The sequence below is a fragment of the Macrobrachium rosenbergii genome, chromosome 13 (genome assembly GCF_040412425.1).
Source record: "Macrobrachium rosenbergii isolate ZJJX-2024 chromosome 13, ASM4041242v1, whole genome shotgun sequence".
Classification (NCBI taxonomy): domain Eukaryota; kingdom Metazoa; phylum Arthropoda; class Malacostraca; order Decapoda; family Palaemonidae; genus Macrobrachium; species Macrobrachium rosenbergii.
The window spans coordinates 57129409-57154408 of NC_089753.1; the positions used below are offsets into that span (position 1 = coordinate 57129409).

Below are 25000 nucleotides of genomic sequence, written 5' to 3' on the forward strand. Positions count from 1 at the left end.
AAAGAGGGTCTACTCCCTTCATATATATTATTATTATTATCATCATCATCATTTAAAAAAGGCAATGAATCTTTGAAAATCAGCTTATGAAAAAGTCTCATTTCACCGTTAATTATGAAAAAGAATCTGAGGAAATCAAACTTCCATATCATGAAATAATCTAAAGAAAGGGATTGGAGAAACTGTCTGCTCTCGAGCTGCAAACTCTGCCATTATTCTTGACGTTATTTCGAGTAACAGACTAAGGTATAGAAACCCCTGTATGTTGCTGTATGAGAGAGAGTGAGAGAGAGAGAGAGAGAGAGAAGAGAGAGACAATTACGTGAGTGTTGGTGAATGAAAACTTGTTTTTGTTTATATTAGAGAAATAATATAGCTTATTGTCTAGAATTTCATACTACTAAGCCACAGAGAAGACACAGAGCAGGTCGAGAGAGAGAGAGAGAGAGAGAGAGAGAGAGAGAGAGAGAGAGAGAGAGAGAGAGAGAGTTTCTTAAGTGTTGGTGAGTGACAAATTATTTGTACATATTAAGAAAATAATTAAGCTTATTTCTAGAATTTCAAACTCCTAAGCCACAGAGCAGGTAGAGAGAGAGAGAGAGAGAGAGAGAGAGAGAGAGAGAGAGAGAGAGAGAGAGAGAGAGAGAGAGAGAGAGAGAGAGAAATTTATCAAGTGTTAAATAGTGAAAAAAATTGTGTAAATATTAAGAAAATAATTAGGCTATAGTTTATTTCTAGAATTTCAAACTCTCAAGCCACAGAGCAGGTCGAGAGAGAGAGAGAGAGAGAGAGGTTACTTAAGCGTTGGTGAATGAAAAATTATTTTTATATATTAAGAAAATAGTTATAGCTTATTTCTAGAATTTCAAACTCCCAAGCCATAGAGCAGGTTGAGAGAGAAAGAGAGATGTACTTGAGTGTTAGTGAATATCAAGGTGATTAGAATGTATTTATACCAGATAAAAATAATTCATTCGCATTTCTCTTTCACCATTGTTGAAATCCTGAAAGTCGAATCGCATTAGTTTGAGCAGAGATAAATATTGTTTCAGGTATTTGTGGTAAGTGGGGATTATGCAAACTCCGGAATTACGGTAAAATTCCCGTGTGGAAAAAAATTGTTATTGGGTGTTTTAAATTCAACGAAGGCTAAATGACTTGGTTTTGAGCCGGTCTTTTTTACAAGGGATTTCGGCTCTTGTTTGCTAATAAGGGGAGAACATATTATTTGTTTGTTGGTTTATCTGTGCGCTGTATTCAACAAACAGACTGATGTCGTAGTCTTGTCTGCTTTAAAAGGAAATTGCTTTATATGTGCGAATGTCTGCATACTATAAATTAGGTAAGGAGTAAAAACTAACGCCTCTGTAGGAAATACGAAATGGAAGACAGATTATTATGGAAGTGCGTCATTGCAAGAACCTTAAGTGGACTTTGAGTGCAGCAGGTATCCATATTGATCAGACTTCAGTTTTCAGGATAATTCACATTCAGTGAATGAAGAGCTCCCCCTGGAAGTCAAGAGGTTCGATTTAGGATTTGGTTAAGCTACCAAATAACAATAATCATGTTGATCAATCTTGAACTAAATGAAAACACTGAGCTTAGAAATGAGTTCGTATTGACAGTAATCTTGAGAATGTCTGAACCCAACAAAGTTGGGAATCGTTAATAACTAGTTTGGAGATACCAGTGAAAGACGTTTTAGATTTCAGGTCTGCTATTAATAACAAACCAGATTGTTTGATGCCAAAAACACACCGCTCTACAAGTGTCAGCCTTCGTGAGAGGTTTCCAAAGATTAGTTTCAATGATTGTTTGTGCAATAAAAACAAAACCAGTAAGGTGTGAAATAAAAGTACCACGCATGCACAACATTGTCCATATAACCTCGGATGTCTTTCAAAATTAGAATAAATAAATAAAAAGGCAGAGGGTACTAATGCTCACAGATTTTCCAGTACCCACGAGAGACCATCTCACTTCGAGCATTATATGGAGGAAAATTAAACGGCCATGGTTAAAAATCAGCCATTATATAATATTTCTGAACTGGAGTATCTTGGGAAAGTGAATAGCAAAAAGTTCTGTCTTCAAATAAAATGAGGATAAAGGGCATTGGTGGCCTTAGGTGGAGGATATTAATTTTTAACTGAGAGGACATTTAAAAAGCTCACTTGTGACGTGACTCCCTTCCCAGAAATGGAAAGATGACCATAGGATGCATTAATTTAAAAATATATCGATAGAGGACTCTAATTTAGAACATGTTTAAACATACGTAATTCATTAAACAACACCACCGAAAATACATTGCAACCAGTCAATATCTAGAGCTGCTTCATCTATAAAATGCTCATTGTACATATGGAAAGAAATATTTTTCTTTGCTTTGGAAGAATTACTTATTATAATGTGGATCAAGTGACTAAAGTATTTTGACCTTTGTAAACGCTCCGTAGTTTACACTGGAAAGCTATTACAAATCTGATTAGGGAAAGAATTTTATATCTGTGGTGCATCACTAATCAGTGACCGGAAATAATGAGTAAAAATCCACAGTTATGTGTATGAGTTAGAATTTATCAAAATTTTGATAAATACAGTCTTTCCCATATAACTGGATTTTTGCTTATTAATAATTATTTTTTGTTACCTTTATAAAATGTAAAAAGAAATAACGTACAATCCCTTACTGCATGCTATTTGCTGATATGCATGAGAAAAAATATCGTCGAAAACAGTCTCTCTCTCTCTCTCTCTCTCTCTCTCTCTCTCTCTCTCTCTCTCTCTCTCTCTCTCTCTCTCTCTCTCCATCGCCGTTTCTTGGTGGCATTTTCCTCAGAGTAAATATTGATGAGATGGTCGTTAAGTATGCTAAGTGAGGCTTCCTCGGTTTCCTTCTCTTTATTCCGAAGCCGGGATAGGTTACCAGTCGGCCCAGACCCATGAACACTCTGATACATCGTCGATTTTCATAAGATCAATTTGCAACCCATTACGCCCAAAGGTCACGGACGGGTCTAATTTAGGTCATAACTCAATGATTTTGGTAAAAATGAAAAACCTCAGAAATTTCAAATCATTGCACAGTAACTAATACACTTATTTAGTTATGAATTTTAGGTAAAATAGTATTTTTTTCTTGGTCTGTTCGTCACATTCAAAGAAATGTCAGTATGTGCAAAAGTAAGAATTTCTTGCAGTTGCTTCCACAGTTATCACTGATTTCACCAGAATAACTTCAAACGTGTGTGTGGCCCATTCGGAAATGCCAAGGATGTAGGGTTAAATCGTTTCTATTATAGAAATTTGATCTTGTTGAAACAAATGCCATACTTCTTTTTGCCATCCCATTGAAAACAAGAACTGAACTATAAAAACCCTTTCCAACATAAAGAAGGAGAAGTGAAAATAATAGCTATAAAGACGGTAGATCATAAGACTTAAAGCGAACTCTTAGACAGTAGGTCAGAAGTGTGAGAGTGAACTCTCTGATGGTAGGTTAAAACTTTGAAACGCACTCCGTAAGTTAAAACTCAGACGGTGGGTTACAAGTCTGAATATGAAGTGTTAGACAGTCGGTCAAAACACTTAAAGTGAATTCTCCGGCGGCAGGTCAAAAGTCCAAAAAATGAACTCTTAGACGGTGGGTAAAATGGAACTTATGACATAGGTCAAAAGTCTGGAAGTGAAGTCTTAAGTGGTCGGTAAGAAGTTGAAAAAATGAACTCTGTATCTGTGGGGCAAAGGCCTGTAATGGAATTATCACACAGAAGGTAAAAAAAGCCTGAAGGTGAACTCTTAAACTGTCGAACAAAGGCTGTAGATGAACTCTTTAATATGATGGAATGTGGATTCCTAGAAACTTTCATCAGCATCTTTTGTCCTGACACCATTAGCCTCAAAAATAGAGTGACAGACATGACGCTGTAGAGCTTAGAAAAGAATGCACAAGCCTATGTGCGTACACTTTCAGACAAATGGCTACCGAATACAGCTGTGCTTCAGCCACTATTTGGCATACGAATTTTCTGACACAGAAACTCCAGATGATTTCAGGAAAACATTTAAAAAAAGAATGCAATTTTGCTGAGATGCTTAAGGCAGATAACATAAGACTTAAAGATGAAGTGGATGAAGAAAACGTACCTCACCACTTTCTTAGCTTTAAAAGAATAAGGTTAAAAGAAAAGAAAATTGTAGCGTATACCTTAAATTTTTTTATGATTAGAGATCCACGAAACGGGATATACATCAAAGGAAAAATTGGACAATTGACACATGACTACTTGAGTCTGGGTATGCTAGATGTGTGTGAATCAGGAAGAAAATAAGTGAAAAAAGAGAGATTGGATGGGGTTAATGTGTCTATTTATTTAGAAAGTGCAGGAGAGTTGGTAAAGATGTAGTCGTGATCTTAACACCAAGTGCAGACAAGACACTGACAGACTGGGGAGCAGTGATTGCTAGGTTACTGCTGGTAATGTCAAAACAGCGAAATATTTTAGTGTGCTGTGCATCGACGAATGAGATCTCCAAAGCATCATTTTGATTGTGTCAGCTAACATGATAGCATTATTTTGATTGTGTCAGCTAACCTAGTAGCATCACTTTGTGTCAGCTAACCTAGTGGCATCATTTTGCTTGTGTCAGCTAACCTAGTAGCATCATTTTGATTGTGTCAGCTAACCTAGTAGCATAACGAGGGAACTCATTGTTACTGAAGTGCCGTCATTATGGTGAAAACTTTTAAAACTCAGTTGCGCTAAACTGGAACTGATTTTTGATGGAAGCGTTTTAGAATCTCTATAGAAATGACCGCAATCAGAATCAGCCAAACTGTTTCAAAGAGCGGAAGAGTTCTTGAATTCTCTGAGAAGCTCTCCTCACCTTGTGGATGGATATACAGTAGTTCCGTTAATTAGCTTCTAGGTAATAATGCTTTTGATGTTTTCTTTCACGTGACTTTTTCTAAAGTGCCTCACCATAAGAGATTTCAACTCTTTTCTACCTTAAAGCAAACGAAAATCATAAATATATGACATATGCCATTAACACCTTTATTAAAGGTAATTCTTAATAAGCAACTACTCTTGACTCCTAATATGGGGAAGCTGAAATAGAAAACAGACTCTTTTATCATGAAAGGTGACGTTAAAGCATACTTAATTGAAAATGGTAAAAATTGCTTTGTGTCTAGATGTCTCCAACTAATGGTTTATTCGGTTGCTCAAACATTTCGTATTTCAAATATTTTCCTCTAATACATGAACGTGATGAATATCAAATGAAATGCATACATGAAAAAGTATTCTGTCTTTTTCATGTGCCTGACACCAGTTAGTCACAATATGTCGAAAAGATCATCAGTGACAGAAACAACAAATGCAGGAAAATTCAAAAGCAAAACGATACGGACAAAAGACTCAGAATTTCGTTTCTGTAAAACAGAATGTAATTGTATTACTGGTTTTTTCCTCCCCTTGTTTCAGTCATGGAGAGAAAAGGAAAGAGAAGACGAAGGGGAAAGGAGATGGGCCGATTTCTATGACCCATGGAATTCGGCCCGATTCCCATGGCCCCGCCTCTCGAAATGGGGAAGGTTGTAGGGATCGGCGAGGTCGGAAGCAGAAAGTGAGCACCGAAAGGCAAACAATCCTGTCTTGCTGTTCTGTGCAGAAAGTGGCCTGAAGAAGAACAGGACTGTCTTTTCATCCACATATAAGGCAAAAGAAAAAGAAAACCGAGATGGAAAGAATAATGTCTTGGGAAGCATGAGAGGCCGGGATAACTGATGGAGCCATATCGTGAGAGCAAGTACAAGAAATCAAATCTGTTCGTTTAATATTCCAAGAAGACGACGTCGAAGGGCATTTTGAATTTTGTTCACATTAAGTTTTGTCCGGAAGTACAAAAGGAAACGAAAGAAGAGTTGAATTCATCTCCTTCAGTTTGACAGAAGAAGCGATGGTAAGTGTAACCAAGCTAATGGAACTCTGCAAAACTTGTTGGCATCCCTTCCCTGATTAAAAGACTCTTCTGATGTCACAAAAATAATTTCTTCACGGTTTGCTCAGCTCTCGAATGAAAAAGGTAATTTTACAAAAGTAAAGAAAATCACTTTCGATTAAGTCTCATCGGAGGTTCGCCATCTTACAAACGGAAATTTTCTACTTGAATTCCAAAGCAAATCGTCAGGAGAATTTGTCAACTACGAACCACAGAGCAGATTTTGAATAATATGTTTGGTACAGGGGGGATTCTTCTAAAATGAGAACATGCTAATTTTATACAGGGGGATTCTTCTAAATTGAGAACCTGCTGATTTTTATACGGGGGTTCTTCTAAAACCAGAACCCGCTAATTTTATACAGGGGAGATTCTTCTAAAATCAGAACCTGCTAATTTTATACAAGGGGGGATTCTTCTAAAATCAGAACCTGCTAATTTTATACAGGGGATTCTTCTAAAATGAGAACCTGCTAATTTTATACAGGGGGGGATTCTTCTAAAACCAGAACCTGCTAATTTTATACAGGGTGGATTCTTCTAAAATCAGAACCTGCTAATTTTATACAGGGTGGATTCTTCTAAAACCAGAACCTGCTAATTTTATACAGGGGGATTCTTCTAAAATCAGAACCTGCTAATTTTATACAGGGTGGATTCTTCTAAAACCAGAACCTGCTAATTTTATACAGGGTGGATTCTTCTAAAACCAGAACCTGCTAATTTTATACAGGGGATTCTTCTAAAATCAGAACCTGCTAATTTTATACAGGGGGATTCTTCTAAAATCAGAACCTGATTCTTCTAAAATCAGAACCTGCTAATTTTATAAGGGGATTCTTCTAAAACCAGAACTTGCTATTTTTATACAGGTGTGGATTGTTCTAAAATCAGAACCTGCTAACATATCTATGCACAATACAAATGTCACACTGGCTTGAATGGATTATTCAAAAAAAAAAAAAAAAAAAAAAAAAAAAAAAACACAGGCCTACAGAAATAGTTGGATAAGACTAAAAGTTTCACGGTTCATCCTTCCACTTAGAGGAGGAAACGTTCCCTGTGGGGATGTTTGTTCCCACGTAAGAGGATGAGCCTTCTCGAGCTCAGAGCTCAAGCAATTTCGGTGACAAACGAGGCCGAGGGAAAACTCATTTCGAGTATGGCTGAAAACATTTACTTCGGACAACTGATGCGGAAACTTTTTGTCATTGTGGGTTTTAGCTTGTTGCAGCGTTTCCAGGGGTCCACACCAGACCTCTCAGTCGCTTTAACGCCTTGCTACACTTAGTCACTTTGGCCCATGCTGGAATACGGCCAGCTTAATGCAAATCGACTTTCTCAACTGATTCTTATGTCGGAATTTGGGGAGGAAATTTTGGTCCGCAGCTTGTCTAATAATACCGAGGTTTAGGATGAATTTCAGGGTTAATGAACATCAGGTAATTTCAAAAATAAAGGACGACTAATCAAGCAGCAAATACATTCAAAAGACTGAGTAAATTTTCTCACTGTTTACTGTAGATATAACTTCAAAATTACAAGTTTCCGCTGAACCAGCTTTTGATTTTTAGAGTAATTAGGGAAAATGTATGCGACGTCTGAAAGCAAAACACAACATGAGCAAAACTGAAAAGCAAATAATAGTATTTTTGCTCTATTTTACCAGGACAAGGAATTCTTCCATACTAAAGTGTATTAAAGTTGTACGTGCAGTTCTCAGATATAACTTTTACAGAGTAAAAACTCAAGCAAAGGAAACTAGTTTCACCAGGTAACAATTGCGGGAAAGTTTTCCGCTTCCCTAATGATACTTCACTGTGGTCTTGCTGGTGAGCTGCTTGTCTCTGAAATAAGATGGAATGGTAGTTTCGAAGACTGGAGGTGTTCTCTCTTTTTTTTTCTCCATCCATTTACATAGAATCATAACAAAGTTATGGAACATGCTGTAAGAAAAGACTAGACAATTGTAATATAATATACAGTATGTTGTATTTTTATAATATTGCTTTTTAACCCTTTGGTAAAATGAGACATCTTTTACAATAAGTGTTTTATTAGTTTTTTTTTTTGTAAAAAGAAAACTATTGTGCTTGGGGGCTTTGTCTGTCCGTCCGCATTTTATTCTGTCTGCCCGCAGATCTTAAAACTACGGAAGGCTAGAAGGCTGGAAGTTGGTATGTTGGATCGTCCACCCTCCAGTCATCAAACATACCATACAGCATTATATATAACAGAGACCACCGAAAGACAGCTCCATTTTCGGTGGCCTTGACTGTACGCTGTAGCGGCTGTACAGAAAACTCGATTGCGCCGAAGAAACTTCTGCACATTTTCAGTTTTCTGTGAAAGGAAACTATTGAGCCAGCTTTGTCCATCCGTCTGCACTTTTTTGTGTCCGCACTTTTTCTGACCGCCCTCAGATCTCGAGAAGCTACTGAGTCTAGAGGACTGCAGATTGATGTGTTGATCACCCACCCTCCAATGATCAAACATTCCAAATTGCAGCCCTCTAGCCTCAGTAATTTTTATTTTTTGTAAGGTTAAAGTTAGCCATAATCGTGCTTCTGGCAACAATATAGGATAGGCCACTACCGGTCCGTGGTTAAAGTTTCATGGGTCGCAGCTCATACAGCATTATACCGAGACCACCGAAAGATAGACCCATTTTCGGTGGCCTTGATTATATACGCTGTAGCGGCTGTACAGAAAAATCGATTGCGCCGAAGAAACTTTGGCGTCTTTTTTATTTGTTTATACTTGCTCCTATTTGGAAATAATGAACAAGTTTGCCAGCTACAGTTCTACAGCTACGGAATAATTGATACGTGATAAATAGCGCATCATCTCTTGAGATACCAGCATACCAAGAAAGGGTACACAAATACACATATAATAGTTTTTTTTAAATGTAATTCCCACCTAACTAACAAGCATGTATGTGTGTGTGTGTATGTGAGAGAGAGAGAGAGAGTCAGAGTGAAATAACTACGACTATCGATCTCTGCTCAGGTACCTTATCTGAATGTTACAGAATAACTTGAGGCTTTAGAAATTTAATGTCACCAGAAAATTACGTCAATAATCTTCCTCTTCAGTGACGCAGTGTTTACTGTCTTCTTACCTAGTACGGTAAGCACCGAGGCAGTGGAAATGAAAAACAATTTCTCTAAGAAATGAACCGTCCCAAAGTGAGAAATAGTTCGATAATCCTTTCACTCTCTCAAGTTTCCATAGAACTGAGTAGCGTTTGCGTATTGCAGGTCACTACAGTAGGCTACTTACAGGAAACAAATGAAAATAATCCAGAACTGCAAAAAGATTATTAGAGTGGAAAAAAAGATAAAAAATACCTCTACATCATTCGCAAATCACAAGATAAATAAGCGAAACGGAGGAAATCGTACTCAAGTGTTCAGAAACTCAGGATGCATTAATGTGTCTTTGTTTACCAAAATAAAGAAAGAATGCAAACTTCCCTTCTCGTGGTGAATCAAGACTGTGGTATCTCGTATCTGTGATCAGCCAAAAGTGCCAGCGATTATTTTCAAGAAATCCTCAGAAAAGATTTGGGGACGACTGTTTCCTTTCAGCTGCTGTGCTGACTGACTGGGTATTCAAAAATTGTGGGCATCGTGAGGAGGCCCACTGAGTGTAATAAACTTTCTCCAAATGGTGTACTACTCTGAGAAAGGAAAGAAAGAAAATAATTCCTTTGATAAGAAAAATCCGAAACGATAAAATACCAACGAAGAACCCAATTCAAAAGTTTAGTTCTTTAGGCTACGCCTCTACGTTGGTGGGACAAGTTTCTGGACGAGGGGAAAATATACAAATAAAAGATTTGTGGAGCTGACACTAATTGGCTGTTTATTTAACGAGAACGATGTTCCAATTTATCTTTAGACAATAAATAATTGAAGAAACATCGTGTGAACAATATATATATATATATATATATATATATATATATATATATATATATATATATATATATATATATATATATATATATATATATATATATATATATATATATATATATATATATATATATATATATATATATATATATATATATATATATTATATATATATATATATATATATATATATATATATATATATATATAAAGAGAGAGAGAGGGAGAGTAGTGTGGACACAGGAGGATGAAAGGTCCCTCGAAATTGAAGCGCAGGGGAGCAATACATCAACACCAATCTCGTCCCGAAATGAGACTTCATGGTTAGAGGAACGCGGAGACGAGAGAGCCACTGTTGCAAGTGTCAGTCCATCTGGGAGAGATCGGCTTTGTGACTAAACGTACAGAATGGATGAAAGATCGCTAGATTCAACTCATACAGTATTAAACTGGAGTGAAATAAAAGATACTGGAAACTTAGAAACCTTCTTTTATAGGGATAAATACTTTTCCGCTGCAAGATCACAATTCTTATTTAAGCTCTGAAGATTTTCTACCTTAAGTTAAAGAGAATAATGAAATTCATAATTCTGGGAATGCAATGCCAAACGCTCTGTGTCCTGGTCGCATTTAGCAATTGCTGCTTCATTTTCATTTCGAAGAAGTGTCTTTCCTTTTCCAGGATTTCAGTGGCTGGAATAGACTTATGTGGAGACGGTATTTCCCTGGTATTTTGGCTAGAAAAATCAAAGGAAGAATCTAGAGCAGAAATAATAGTATATAAGAAGCAACTTCTAATGTGCAGACTTAGAAGGAAAAGAAAGTATCCAAAGAAAATTGTGCGGTCAGGTGGGGTTACAATTCACCTCATTCTCACAAGCATCCAGTATTGTATCCTCTTCAGCGAACTTGGAATTTAGTCCTGTGCAGGTCCCATGTGGCAGAGGACGTCCAACAAAGTCCACTTCATCAGGGTTGGCTAAGCCCCCTCCGGACACCCTGCAGCCTCCCCAACACCCGTATCATTGGATTACGAATATTGCAGCAATAGCTTTATGCTCTCCATTGCGACGTCCTTTCCGCCCATTGGAGATCGTCTGATGCGATCACTGGGCAATCGGGCATTAGCTCTAATTGGAAGTGACAAGCGACGTCTCTTCAGTGAGTGTGAAGTCTGACCGAGGAGCGACTCGCCGCTTTCGGGCATTTCCGCTTTAGGTTCTCGTGCTTTGAATAGCGTTTAAGAGGAATTTATTTGGGATCCAAAATCATCTGCAAGAAAAAATATTCTGTTTATTGATCTTTTTTATCGTACAAAAAATGATAACCTGAGAATCTTAGTGTGAGATTTTTTCCAGTACAAAAAATGAAAAACTCGCTGTTTGCTGTTAAGTGTAGGATGATACTGATTCAGAGTCGTGGTAGATGTCAATAATTTTGAAAAGGATCAGGCGAATAAGCAGATATTTTTAAGGGTCCACGTGAGATATTGAATGGTAGCTGCATTGCAGAGACCAATTTTCGAAATAGATTGTGGTGTTTTTGCAAAATATTGAATCATTCTTTTGGAGGCTTCATAATAGCGATGTTCAATATTTTGTCTTATCCGAACCGCTGAATTAGAAGATCTATTAACTCCGTGTATATGCGAAACGCTGTGGAGATCAGAACACAGCTAAAAAGTGTTGGGGGTGGGAGACAAAAATGGCGCTAACTAGAATTCGGAATAATAGTAAGAATAGCCACTTCAAGATTAATATTCTGCAAAAAGTCTAGTTAATATACGAGGTGTAGTAGAGAGTCTTAAATTTTTTTATTAATGATTCCACATTTAGTTATTCTCATGCTTATGGTATATTGATCAAATAATCTCCCTTATAGCCTTTATTCATGATGTCACAAACATGTTCTTCCAGCGTTGTCTTTCTTCTTCTGATGCTGTTATTGGCCCATCCATATTTTCATCCAACGATATTTCACTAATAATTTTGTGTGGCATCCTCAACTTTCAACACCACTTCATAAAACTATGGAATTTCCCTCATCATCAGCCTTTTTTCCGGATATTCTTGTGTACCTCTTCTTGGGCTTTGCTCAGCTTCACTATCAAGAACTGAGTACTTGGTGCTTTCTACTTTGTGTTCTCATCTTTTCCCCCTGAAATTGGCACCTTTTCTTCTCATCCGATATTCAGGTTTCTGTCTTGTTATCCCATTTCCTGGTACTTCTTATTATCCAGTTAATGTACATTCCCGATGACAGTTCAGTTATCATTGAATGTTAGCACCTCAGCTTCGGTTTCTAAAACTGCAAATTTATTTCGAAATCCAGCTAAAAAACCTCCCAAGGTTCAGCTTCAAGAAGCTTTCTTTCCTAGATCCTTGATACACCGTCAGCTTTGTTGTTGGGTGCTTTTAACTTTTAACTGAATCTTCAGTATGGCGATGAAAAGTTTGTAATCACTCCTCGGAGTTTGCTCCTTATAGCTCCTACGGGTGCATCCACACCATAGCGAGATCCTTGCACTACAGTAAAACATTACTAATTCATGTGGGCAACCTCATCGTTTTGAAAACAAGTCAACGACCGTCATCAGAGGAAAATTCTTTTTTTTTTTTTTTGTGACAAATATTGGATAATTGTATGAAAGTGATTTGGACTGTCGTGGACGGTGACCTGATGGTAACATAGGGTTGGAGGAGGCTGTGCTGAACAGTCCTGAGAGAGAGAGACCAGCCAGTTTCAGCTCCTCTTGTGTTTGACCATTCATAGGGATCTCAGGACAAATTTCGAGCGAATGTAGGTCTTATGGCATTTTACATGTGATGTTTCCTAGTAAATTAGTTCAAAGCTATTTGATAAACATTTTTACACTCTAATCAGAAGTTGACGTCGCCTCGCCCCCTTAAATAAAATCGAATTTTGGTTATTTTTCTCGTAAATTCATTAGTATTGAGATAGACCGAGCAGTGTTATTTCATGTTTCACATTTCCAAATAAATTTTTCATTCATATATCTCCGATTTCAGCTTTTCAACTATGGTATTCATATTAAATCATGTGCCGGGTATATGACACGTTCTTCATTTTCCAAAAGCAAATTAATCGGTATAAAAGTTGTACCAGTGGCTGTAGACGATTATCGAAGAGGCTGAGAGAGAGAGAGAGACTGACTGACTTTGGGAAAAATCGTCGGTAAAGGACGATCTGAAAGGGAGCATTCGACTGGTGGATGATTGCCTTTTAAAGATTAGCCAAGTTTCCTGGCGAGTTTCCACAACCATCAGGTCGTTGAACTAGTTCAGTGCTTAAGCTTGGAACATGAATTGACAACACTTTGTAAAAAGAGGGAAAATGAACGTGGATATATATATATATATATATATATATATATATATATATATATATATATATATATATATATATATATATATATATATATATATATATATATATATATATATATATATATGTATATATATATATATATATATTAGTTTTGCTAGGCAATACGTACATATGAGGGAGCCACACACATCAAATTGAGTATTTTGCAAAGAACAGTGAATACAGGAATCTCAAGGAGCTAGAAATCTCATATCATCCTTCCTGCTGGAGTTATTCCTCAACTTTCGGTCGAAATTGCCGCTATGAAAGCCCAGCCATTGCTGACGAAGTCGGTGAAATTTAGACAGATCAACAGGCAGACGATGGAACGAAAACGTCAGGGCGAATTTTTACTAGGGGAAAATTTCAAGAATGACGATAATATAAATTTATGAGGACTGAAGCTTCACAAACCATCTATTCGCTTTATTCACTTTGTGTAGTATATGATACTGTGTGTGCATGTTTGTATTGTGTGTAAAAACAGACGTATAAATACATACATATAATAGGTTTTATGAAACAATATTAGACTGTTGCTGATAAGAATCCATTGTTACATATGTCAATATACATATATATATATATATATATATATATATATATATATATATATATATATATATATATATATATATATATATTATATATATATAACATAAACTGGAACTCGCCTTGGTGAGAAATTTAAACAAAACTATAATTGATGCTGCCACGAAACCAAGAAAGTCCAGTTTATGAGCAAAGGTAGATGTTATTTGAAAACTTACCTTAGAATTTCCTGGATTTACAATTGAATGGGGAAGGTCTCCATATGGGAATTTAGAATTCTTTTACAGATTTACAGGGATTTATTTACAGAAACTTAGCAAATCAACAGTGAGACACGACACAACATAATCATTAAGGGGCAGCTTCAGAATAGCACACAGGGAACAATAATGCAATGAGTTGGCAACAAGCAAGTGGATTAAAATGGGGCCAATCTGCAATACAATCAGTTCATTGATAATAATAACATTCAGTCTTGCCCTGATTACATGAAATAGTCTCAGGTAATGCAAATGATGGAACTCCAGGATGGGAGAATAATTCGTATAAACATTTGGGCCACAACGGAAATTGTTACTGACTGCGACCAGGAATTATCAGGATTTTGGTGACAGATGAGATACTGAAGCATGGATAGCGATCGTTCCGCATGTGCATCCCTGAAAGAGACGTCTCAGTTAGGAATGACAGTGTACACTGAAGGAGATGGAATTCCCCTATGAAATATCACACAAGACACGTTCTTAAATACAAAACATAATGTAGCCTAGAAGGTGATTTTAATGAAATCACGTAACTACAATCTGTGAATCGGAGCAGCGTCTGCTTTAACAATGAACACGTGATTGCACTCACACAAAGATAAAATTAACATTGATACAGCTTAACTTAAATAGCCCTTAAATTGCACTGGTGGAGGGATAATTGATGGTTATCACGGGGTCTTTACTTGAATTCAAAGTTCGTAAATGGTAAGGCATGGGATACAGGCAGGATTCTAACAAAGGGAGGATTGCTTCGTGGAGGAAGAGGTTAAAAGTTTAAAGAAATGGAATTTTAAGAAGTTTAAGTAAAAGGGGAGACGGCTGGTCTTGACTACTTGCAAACGTACGAACCTTTTATGACTGTTATTGGCGCCTACAACCATTCCCAGGTGTCCTTTGAAGTCAGTCCATCCAGCGGAGCTGGAGAAAAATACGGCGCGTCCACCGTAGGTGAAATCAGAAGCATGTCTCTCTCCTGCTTTTCAAAAGCAGGGCGTCCTCGAGCGTCTGGCGGGGCCAACCGTACCTGCAAGCATGTCGAAAAGACCAGCAAGGGGGCATGGGAAAAGCACACTTATCATTATATGCCTACAGATTAAAATACTACCTGTTCCCTAGCTCTAAATGGCCTTTTGGCCTTCCCAATTTACATGTCCCCAAGCGTGATGGGGGGGATGGGGTTTTGTATTGTTTTCTGGATCAATCATAATCGATGGGGGGGTGGTAAGGATACGGAGGCTAACTAATGGCTGTTGACTGGTTCAAGTAAGTGCGGTTTCCTGCGACGCCCAACTCGAGAGGCAGAGGAATAACAGATTAATTCTTAATTAAATGACGGATCAAAGTTACAGGAAAGGGGAGGGATGTTTATTCTTGACAATATATATATATATATATATATATATATTTATATATAATATATATATATATATATATATATATATATATATATATATATATATTCATGTTAACTTCAATACCAATGAGTCCACTGGTACTTGAGGAAGAATGTACGTGAGTTACGAAAGTTTGTACTTTGTAAATTAAAGAATCTGGAATCTAAACCATCCTGTCTTTTTGAAGCCTAGCACGAGTTATATGACTATACACAGTGAAGCTATGTGGCTTATTTGTGAGTGTGTGTATATATCTGTATGTGTGAGTGCTCGCTCGCACGTATGTGTGTTTAAGTGTGTGGGAAGGATGAACAATGACACAGGATGTTGGATAAAAGAATGAATAATTTAGAAGTTTTAGGAAGTACAGGAATAGGGAGACCTGGAAAGGGATGAATAGAGGGAGCATGAGACGTCAAGGGAAGGAAAAGCCTTGATCTCCAGGAAGCAAGACAGAGTGTACAAAATAGGGGATGAATGGCACCATGTGTTAAAAGAGTTCGACATACTGCTCATCAACCTTCTGTGAAAGTGTATGAAGCACTTACTAGAGTAGAAGTTTTATCAGTGTTTAAAAACTGAACGCATAACCAGTGTTAACCTTGGTTTTATTATACTTGACTGTACCTGCACGGTTTTTTCCCCAAGATTAGTTGTAAGGTGTTGGTGATAAGAATCCTGTTGTCGACCTATGGACTGACTAAAGTCTCCTCGCACTAACCTGGCGGAGAAGCCCCGCCCACCATTGTAACTGCATAGCTTGCAGGATTCGTCAGCATTGTATCTATTTCGAATTTAATCATTAACAAGCATACAAACTATAGCATATCATTACAAAATATTTGATGTAATATATAAATTTCTATTCTTTCTGCATATGTGTTGTCACTGAAATACTTGTCATTGTATAAAAACACACAAAAAAAAAAAAAACGAGTGCAACTGTATGCAAAGAAAGGGGAGGCGTGCTGGTTAATGGAACAGCCATTGTTTTGGCGACAACACAAATAATTATTTTTACTGATTAACTAATCTTTAATTTGTATTTGAATTTATGTTTGGGTTTAATCGTAAGAGCAATACTCTTTGGTTTAAGCTGATCTAAAATTAATTTGCTATAGGACTACGTAAATTTTATGCTATTTTCGAGCTAATTGAAGGGGAAATAATTATAAAAGCTATATAGTTTTTAATTAATATATTTATTGAGTAATAATAATACTGAATTGGGAAATATATGTCGAAAAATCATATGTATGTATCTTTCCTATAAGCCAAGAAACATGTGTTAAAATGACATAACGTTAAAGTTATAATTTAAAAGTGAATGTTAGCAAACGAAGGCAATTAACCACATATAGGCCTATAGCCTACAGCTTCATTTACAATACGACTGCATAAATTCATAAACAAACCTCATAATATAATTGCTTAAATGTATAGTCGCATAAAACAAAGGGTAAATAAAGAAGAGATATAATTTTTTGGTTTATATAATTATTGGAACTAGACCCATATGAGGCTACCAATTAGCTCCGCCAGATTCAACCACTTAACCAAGGAATTTTAGTAAATAGCCTAACCGATTTGTGAACCGCAACTATCTCCAGGTATTCTAAATTCTAGCGATGATAATTTTCTGAGTTTGACTACATAGGGAATAAGCACTCTAGTAACTCTAGCTCAGCTCTGTGATAAAATCCTATACAGGTACTCAATATTGCCATTGGATAAACAAAACAAAAAGATAAGATAAAAATAAAATACAAAAAATAAATAAAACGGATGGAAGAAAATGCCTCGTTGTAGACCAGTTTTTTTTTCACTATTTGTTAGGAGATATCTAACACTTTTCTGAAAGTTTACCCATCTTTGTTGAACTGGATCAAACCTTTCATTCCTAACCAACCATCTACGGACACGTGTGTGGCCCTTAACAACTGGATTGGAACTGGAGAGCTGGGGAAAATTATTAATAGACCTACTATGGGTAAAGCTTACCTGATCTTCTTCCTCCGATCGCTCATTACGAATATAAATATAAAAAGACACCTTTACTTTGTGTTGGACTACACAGGAAATTGAATAGGTAAATATATGAAGCTATGAAGTATTTACCTTCAAATGGGATGAAAAATATCAGAAATTTGTTGACGTCAATGAAATCAGCTGATGAGGCGACAAGTGTAAGATTCCATATCCCGCCAAAACAATGGCTGTTCCATTAACCAGCACGCCTCCCCTTTCTTTGCATACAGTTGCACTCGTTTTTTTTTTTCTTTTTTTTATACAATGACAGCAACTATACAGAAAGAATAGAAATTTATATATTACATCAAGATTTTGTAATGTTATGCTATATTTTCTATATTTGTTATTGATTAAATTCGAAATAGATACAATACTGACGAACCCTGTAATCCATGAAGTTACAGTGGTGGGCGGGGCTTCTCCGCCAGGTTAGTGCGAGGAGGCTATAGATAGTTGGAGTCAGCCAAGAGCAGCGAGAGAAGAATGAAGTGCAGTGCAGTGCCGACTGGCAGTTTAACCAGAAATGTTTTACTAACCTGAACGTGAGCTGCATATCCCCTCTTGAAAACTGATAGCCGGGGTTTCCTTTCTTTAGATGAGATGTGTTTATATATTTTAGGGTTTATTGCGGTGGGAGGTATTCATGAGCCTGGACGTCAAGCGTTAGGTGTTGCCACCACACTTGCGTTGTAGCTGTGTTATATTGTGGTGCTGTGGAAGGTAATCTACTTCATTTGGGTAAAACTGTGTCATGTTGTGGTGCTGTGGAAGGTAATTTGCTTCATTTGGGTAGCGCTGTGTCATATTGTGGTGTTGTGGAAGGTAATTTACTTCATTTGGATTACGTCCCGACGAAACATTTGGGAAATCTGAGAGGGAATGTTTTATTCATTATTTTCCTTCGTCGAATTGAAGGAAATGATCTTATTTGTTGTTAGCTAGGCCCTAACTAAAAGACGAGAAGGTTACAAAACGTTAGAGCTAAAGTCTTAATGTCGTAGTTGGTGACTACTAAGCTGAAGTTTAATCTGTGAAATTTTAATTTATATTAATGTATATAATGTTTTTTATATAAATTTTTAGAAGGTAACGTGAATGTAATGTTGAAGGTCACGTTCCTTCTAGTTAATGAAATACTCATATAGGCCTAGCGCCATTTTACTTAGCCTCCAATCTCCGGTTGCACTACGATAGGTGAGCCTCTTGAGCTGAGTGATGAAAGCCTGTAGATGCCTGATGCTATACATTAGTTCTTCTTAGGGGATATTGCCGTCAGTGCACCGTATGTAGGCATTACTTGAGGTTCTTTGCAGCGTGCCTTCGGCCCTAGATGCAACCCCTTCCGTTCAGTTTACTGCAGGCTACCTCCTTTCATATTCTCTTTCTTTCATCGTACTTTCCACCCTCCCCTAAGAATTGATTCGTAGTGCAACTGCGAGGTTTTCCTCCTGTTACACTTATAAAACCTTTCACTGTTACTTTTCCGTTTGAGCGCTGAATCAACCTCATAGGTCCCAAAATTCTATATTCAATTCAATTCAATAATACATCAGATGAATATGATTGTGTTATTAAGTCTGGAAAAGTTTTTTGATTCTGTAATTTACATGAGCCAAGAGGTAAGTCTAAACCTTGAGCCAAGTCCAAATCTAGAACCTGGATCAATCGCAATCGCAAGTTTTGTCGACTCCAAGCCAAACCAAACACCATCATCTAGCCTCTCTCTCTCTCTCTCTCTCTCTCTCTCTCTCTCTCTCTCTCTCTCTCTCTCTCTCTCTCTCTCTAAATCTATTTTTCTCTCAGAATGAAAAATGAAACCACAAGTAGGCCTATACTTTATATAATTAAGTTATGTACAGTACATCGGAAATGACAGATGTGGCAACTCAAGACCAATACCCTTGATCAAATCGCAAGTTAATCTGTCATCGAAATATTGTCTTCAATCAGCATTATGTTATGGCAACACGGTTGATGATATCGGCTGCTGATTGGCTTAATTCCACCGTATTTGACTGTGCGCAAATAGAGTTCCCCTCCAAAGCACGCATTTGTGTAAGACAGGATTATACATAAAAAAATACAAAAATAGTTTCATTATGTCCTTTTGAGTTACTACAGATAGGCCGAGACTATAACAATGATAAAGACTAAATGCCAGCACTGGCAAGCTTATAGGAACAGCCAGATATGGAGGCAGGCCGCGAGGATATGACCTAAGAAAGAGTACTGTTGACTTGAGTCATTGCATAGGTCTTTACGATTTCTTAGAAGTGTATATCCCGTTTATACTACCAGTGTCTAACATAGTGTTTAAGTTACGCCATTTTATTCATAAATTTGTCTCTAGTTGATAAAAGTCATTGTACATGAAATTGTAAAAGAAAAAAAAAAAAAACTGCTTACCCAGTCAGAACTCAAACTTCCTTTCTAGTCCGAATGGTGCATACTTGACTGCCTTTGTTTCATACTGATCTCAGTAATAGCCCTCCTTATATTGCTTGTTTTATGAAAGTAAAGTGGAAACCATGTCATGAAAATTAATTGGGTTAGACCTATGGTACAAAGGGCTGGGGGGCGGGTTTTGTGGGGTGGTAATGCTACAGTAGCTCTTTAAAATCCCAGCAGAGAACATTACAGAACTGGCCATTAACATTAACAATGCCGGGCTGTATTTATGGGAACATCTTGCATATCATTGTATGAAATTTTATAAAAAGATTGATTTAAAATGAAATGAGTAAAAAAATGCGCCGAAATTTCTTCGGCGCAATCGAGTTTTCTGTACAGCCGCTGCAACGAATAATCAAGACCACCGAAAATAGACCTATCTCTCGGTGGTCTCGGTATTATGCTGTACGAGCCTCGGCCAACGAAACTTTTATCATGGCCCGGTGGTGACCTATCCTATATCGTTGCCAGAAGCACGATTATGGCTAACTGTAACCTTAAATAAAATAAAAACTACTGAGGCTAAAGGGCTATAATTTGGTATGTTTGATGATTGAGGGGTGGATGATCAAAATACCAATTTGCAGCCCTCTAGTCTCGGTAGTTTTTAAGATCTGAGGGCGGAGAAGAAAAGTGCGGACGGACAGATAAAGCCGGCACAACAGTTTTCTTTTACAGAAAACTAAAAATGATGTAAATGTAGTACTTACCATAAGCATTCAATCTCATGATTGTAGTCTTCCAAGTGTTGCTAAAAGGGAGCACCTCATTTCCTCCGGTGTTTGAAATACATTTTTGTCTTTTATCACGATCCGCGATTTATTGACTTCAAACAAAAGCCGTATAAATATCGTCATGCTCTGACATCGAGTATCGGTCAGCTACTTTGTTGGGATTGCTGGACATTGAGTGGGCAGGGCTGGTGCGAGGTAAAATCTCCATAGGCCTACATACAAATTGGAGGCGCATTTAGAGACATGTTCTCTACTGTGTGCTGATTTTACCCAAACTGGGTAACAATAACAAAGGCTGATATGTGATATTGAAAATCGCAGCTTAATTATAAATATTATCCACTTTTCGATGAATAGTAACTTATAAAAGGGAAGGGTATCTTATTTGATGTCAAAATTTGTATTTAAAAATTAATGAATTTCAAGAATTAATAGTAAAAAAAAAAATTCGAAGCTTAGTCCTAAATTATGATGCTTTAAGACAATTGGGTCACCTTTATTTCTCTCTCTCTCTTTCTCTCTCTCTCTCTCTCCATTCGTTTGTTATTCTCTATCTTGTCGTCAATTTAGTCATTATATATTGACTCTGGTTCCCCAGTGTTTCTCTCTCATCTTCTGTATACGGTAGTGCATCCGCAGTGTTGCCATGGCCTATCGAAAATTAATGTTAATTTCTTGGTAACTGATTAACTGAAACGAGTATTCACTGTTTCCCGAAGATTGCTCTACTGAGAGATTTGTCCGAAAGTGGCTGAATTCCGTGACATTGACTTTAACGCTCATGTTGACTTACAACACTCAATCCTTTTTATTAATTTAATCATAGCTCTATGTTTCATTTTTGACGTAACTTAGATGAGAAAAAGTGAAAATTCACAGGTGAACTGTTTGTGCACCTATATTTCTAACTTTCTTTTACAATAAATGCGCTGTTGTTTATTTTATCTATGTTATATTGCAAAATTATACTGGAGAAAGTTGCTGGATGGCATTGTTGGATTCTTATGACGACAATACTGTATAATGCTTAAAAATATCGCCGTTGCTTTTAAATTTTACTTCTACAGTATATCTGTCAGTCAGAGGCAAGATAAAAGCTTCGATGATATCGACTGCGAAATTTGCTGTCAGCTCCAAAATCAGACTATGGTCATATCAGAGAGGGAATTAAGTACCACATCGGTAAAATTTTCCCACCCTTTGCTGTAACGAGAAAATGAGACAAGGTGCTGTAAAGAAAAGACTTTTAAATACATAAAACTTCAGTAGAGGTTCTTTTGCATGGCTGGTTGGTTGCTGAACCAATCAGCATGTTAATGGTATAATGGGCTGGTGTGGACCTCTAAACTCAAGTACCAGCTGAGAGCATTCGCTTGCATAAATTGAGTCTGTTTAATTCACCTGTCATCCGTTCACTTCCACATATCCTGATTGGAAACAAAGTTTTAAATTCATGGAGTGCTTTTCAGTTAACATGCCACTATATTTGTGGTGCAGCCGGCGCACCTGGTTTCGTTAGCAAACCCTGGTATCCGATACTTTACGTGACAAGGTGGATTATCATTGAATGCTATATTAGTTTCCTGTTTTAACAGAAAGTAAATATAACAGAATTGCATACAATTCATGTTTTGCCTTCACATTTTTTCCATTGATTATTTCGTATGATTAACATCTTTATTGCTGGAGAACGGACACACTCTTATTGGTTTCCCCACGAACAATTTTATGTCGAGTTTCTTGGATTCACTTATGTCTGAGGAAATAAGCCAGGAAGTGTGACAGTGAACATCTGGAAGAAAAATAATCGTTTACTTTCGTTTTTTCTGTTTTATGATTTATTTTTTCTCTTGTCGAATATTTTGGTTATTTTTAAGCAATTTGGAGAGAGAGAGAGAGAGAGAGAGAGAGAGAGAGAGAGAGAGAGAGAGACTGAGACTCTTGACTAAGGTACTCGTTTATGCCAGTCTAGCAGTTCTGTGTTCAATTCTTGAGTTGAACCAGCATTTTACATCAACTATTTCAATTGTTATACTATTAATTATATACAAATGGCATATTACTCCTGTTGTCTTAAACTAAGACAGTCACTCTCCTACGAACTATTAATCTTGATCATTAAAGCTATATTCTGTTTTTAACAAACAAGAATGCTTTACGCATAACTTTATTTCTTTCATAAACTTTCTCCAAATCCGCGAAAGGGACCTGCAGACTTTTCCCGATATGTTCGTACTCCATGTACGTACAAGCGTTGTATTTATTTAAAAACTAATGATGTACGCCATCTCCTGCTTGTCTGTCTAATACTGTACAATCTAGCCCTTTCAAACCTCTCTCTCCCTCTAATGTCCTTGATCGTTACACTTCGAAAGATTTCTTTCAGGTACAAACAAAGCTAAGATAGGCTTGCTATGTATTTTGTATCATCGGTTACTGTATACAAAGGAGTTAGTCATTCCATTCTTTCCTGTTAATGTGTGCAAGTAAAATCACATGCCACGCACATCCTAGGCATTCATTTAGGCATACTAATAAGCATTGCGCATCATCTACTCGTGATCACCCCAACTTTTATCGACTTTACCTTCTTTCACCTTCAGTCGTTGTTCCACAACCAGTCACGCCTACTTGAGCCCTTTAAACTTTGGAAAATGGCTATTTATTGGCCAGAAAACGGTTATTTTTGCTGATGGCATCTCTCCTTTCAGTTTTCTATTTTAAGAACAATTGACTCTGTAACTTTATCCTCTTTATCCACTTCATGTCAAAATAACTTGCATCTTTAAAAAAAATCATTCTCCCTAAGTATTTCTTTGAAGTCCTTTACTCTTCCACTTTTTCTCCTTTTCCTTCTACCATGTAACTGAACTCTGCACAGTCTCGTTTGCCTTCAGTCAGGCCTCAGTTACCGCTGACTATTCCATTTCTTTTCTCAACAGCTTAAGGATAAACATACAAGAGTTATTCTATAAAAACAAGTACTGATTGCTGACCCCTGGCTACACCCTTGAACAAATGAAAAGCTTAAAAATACGGCTATATTATATTACGGGCCAAAGCTGAATTTTTGTTTATATCTTTCCCTCATTTTCACGATGTTTTTTCTTCTCTTCCTTTCTTCGGGATTACTTGGCTTGACAGGAAGTGGAAACAGTTTCCCTTTCCTCTTTGAAGAAGAAAAAATTGCAAGTTATAAATCTTTTTGAACTATGATGAATGGATAAAGCGCAAACGAGCGAAGTTGGGTGGTAGCCGTCGATGCATTGAAAAAGAGGGTTTTAAACTGGTTCCACATGTGCAAGGTGTTTTTTTTTTTTTTTTATAAATCCATTTCTTTTTATCCCAGCAGGATTTTGTAAATGAAGATTTTCAATACTAATATTGAACACGCCACAGACACACACACACACACACCACACACACACATATATATATATATATATATATATATATATATATATATATATATATATATATATATATATATATATATATATATATATATATATATATATATATATATATATATATATATATATATATATATATATATACACATACCAAAGAGAAAGAGGAATCCTGTATTGAAAAGCTGATCCTACCTTGAAACTGAGTTTTTTTATTTCCAGGAGCATCCGAAATTGAGAGACCCTGCTGGCTCCTTGAATGGAATCCCTTCGACACATTAGCTTCTACTGTTGAGAACATCAATGGCATCCGCTTGGCAATTACGGTCGTTCAGCGAAGTTTTCATAACGCTTGTCCCGTGTTGTCTTGTCACGAATAACAAGGGCGCCTCACACTGCAGCCAACATCACAGAGAGATTGGCTGTTGTCGCCATGTTCAGTGAGTATACATCAAACATTGATTAATGTTAACATGATGTGAAAGTATATGCCACTCAGACTGATTACTGTAGCCATGTTCAGTTAGTAATCACATCTCAGAAAGATTACCTTTGTAATGTTCTGTGAATCATTGTCTCAGTAAGATTACCGTTGCCATGTTCTGTCAGTCAGGATCTCACTGATCGATTGCTGTCGCCATGATCTGTTCGTCAGCTTCTCTGGCTGATTTCTGCTGTCATTTTCTGAGAGTCGCTACCTGACAGATTGATTACCAATATCATTTTCTTATAGTCATAAATTCTCAGATCGATTAAGCTGCATGTTCTGCTTGTCATATTCTCCCAGATCGATTACTATTGGCATGTTAACTTACAGTCGCCGCAACAAATCTTAGTACT

At 36.9% G+C, this 25000-nt stretch overlaps 1 long non-coding RNA gene across 2 annotated transcripts in view; it reads left to right on the forward strand.

Annotated features, from left to right (window-relative positions):
- The window catches only part of LOC136845349 (uncharacterized), a 753869-nt gene that overhangs the window by 33543 nt on the left and 695326 nt on the right, over window positions 1–25000 (forward strand). Inside the window, exon 2 of one of the 2 annotated variants that reach the window (XR_010855145.1) lies at window positions 24383–24600. The exons of the other annotated variant lie outside the window; for it this stretch is intronic. This is a non-coding gene — a long non-coding RNA (uncharacterized lncRNA). The remainder of the gene's footprint in view (window positions 1–24382; window positions 24601–25000) is intronic. 2 annotated transcript variants of the gene reach the window in all.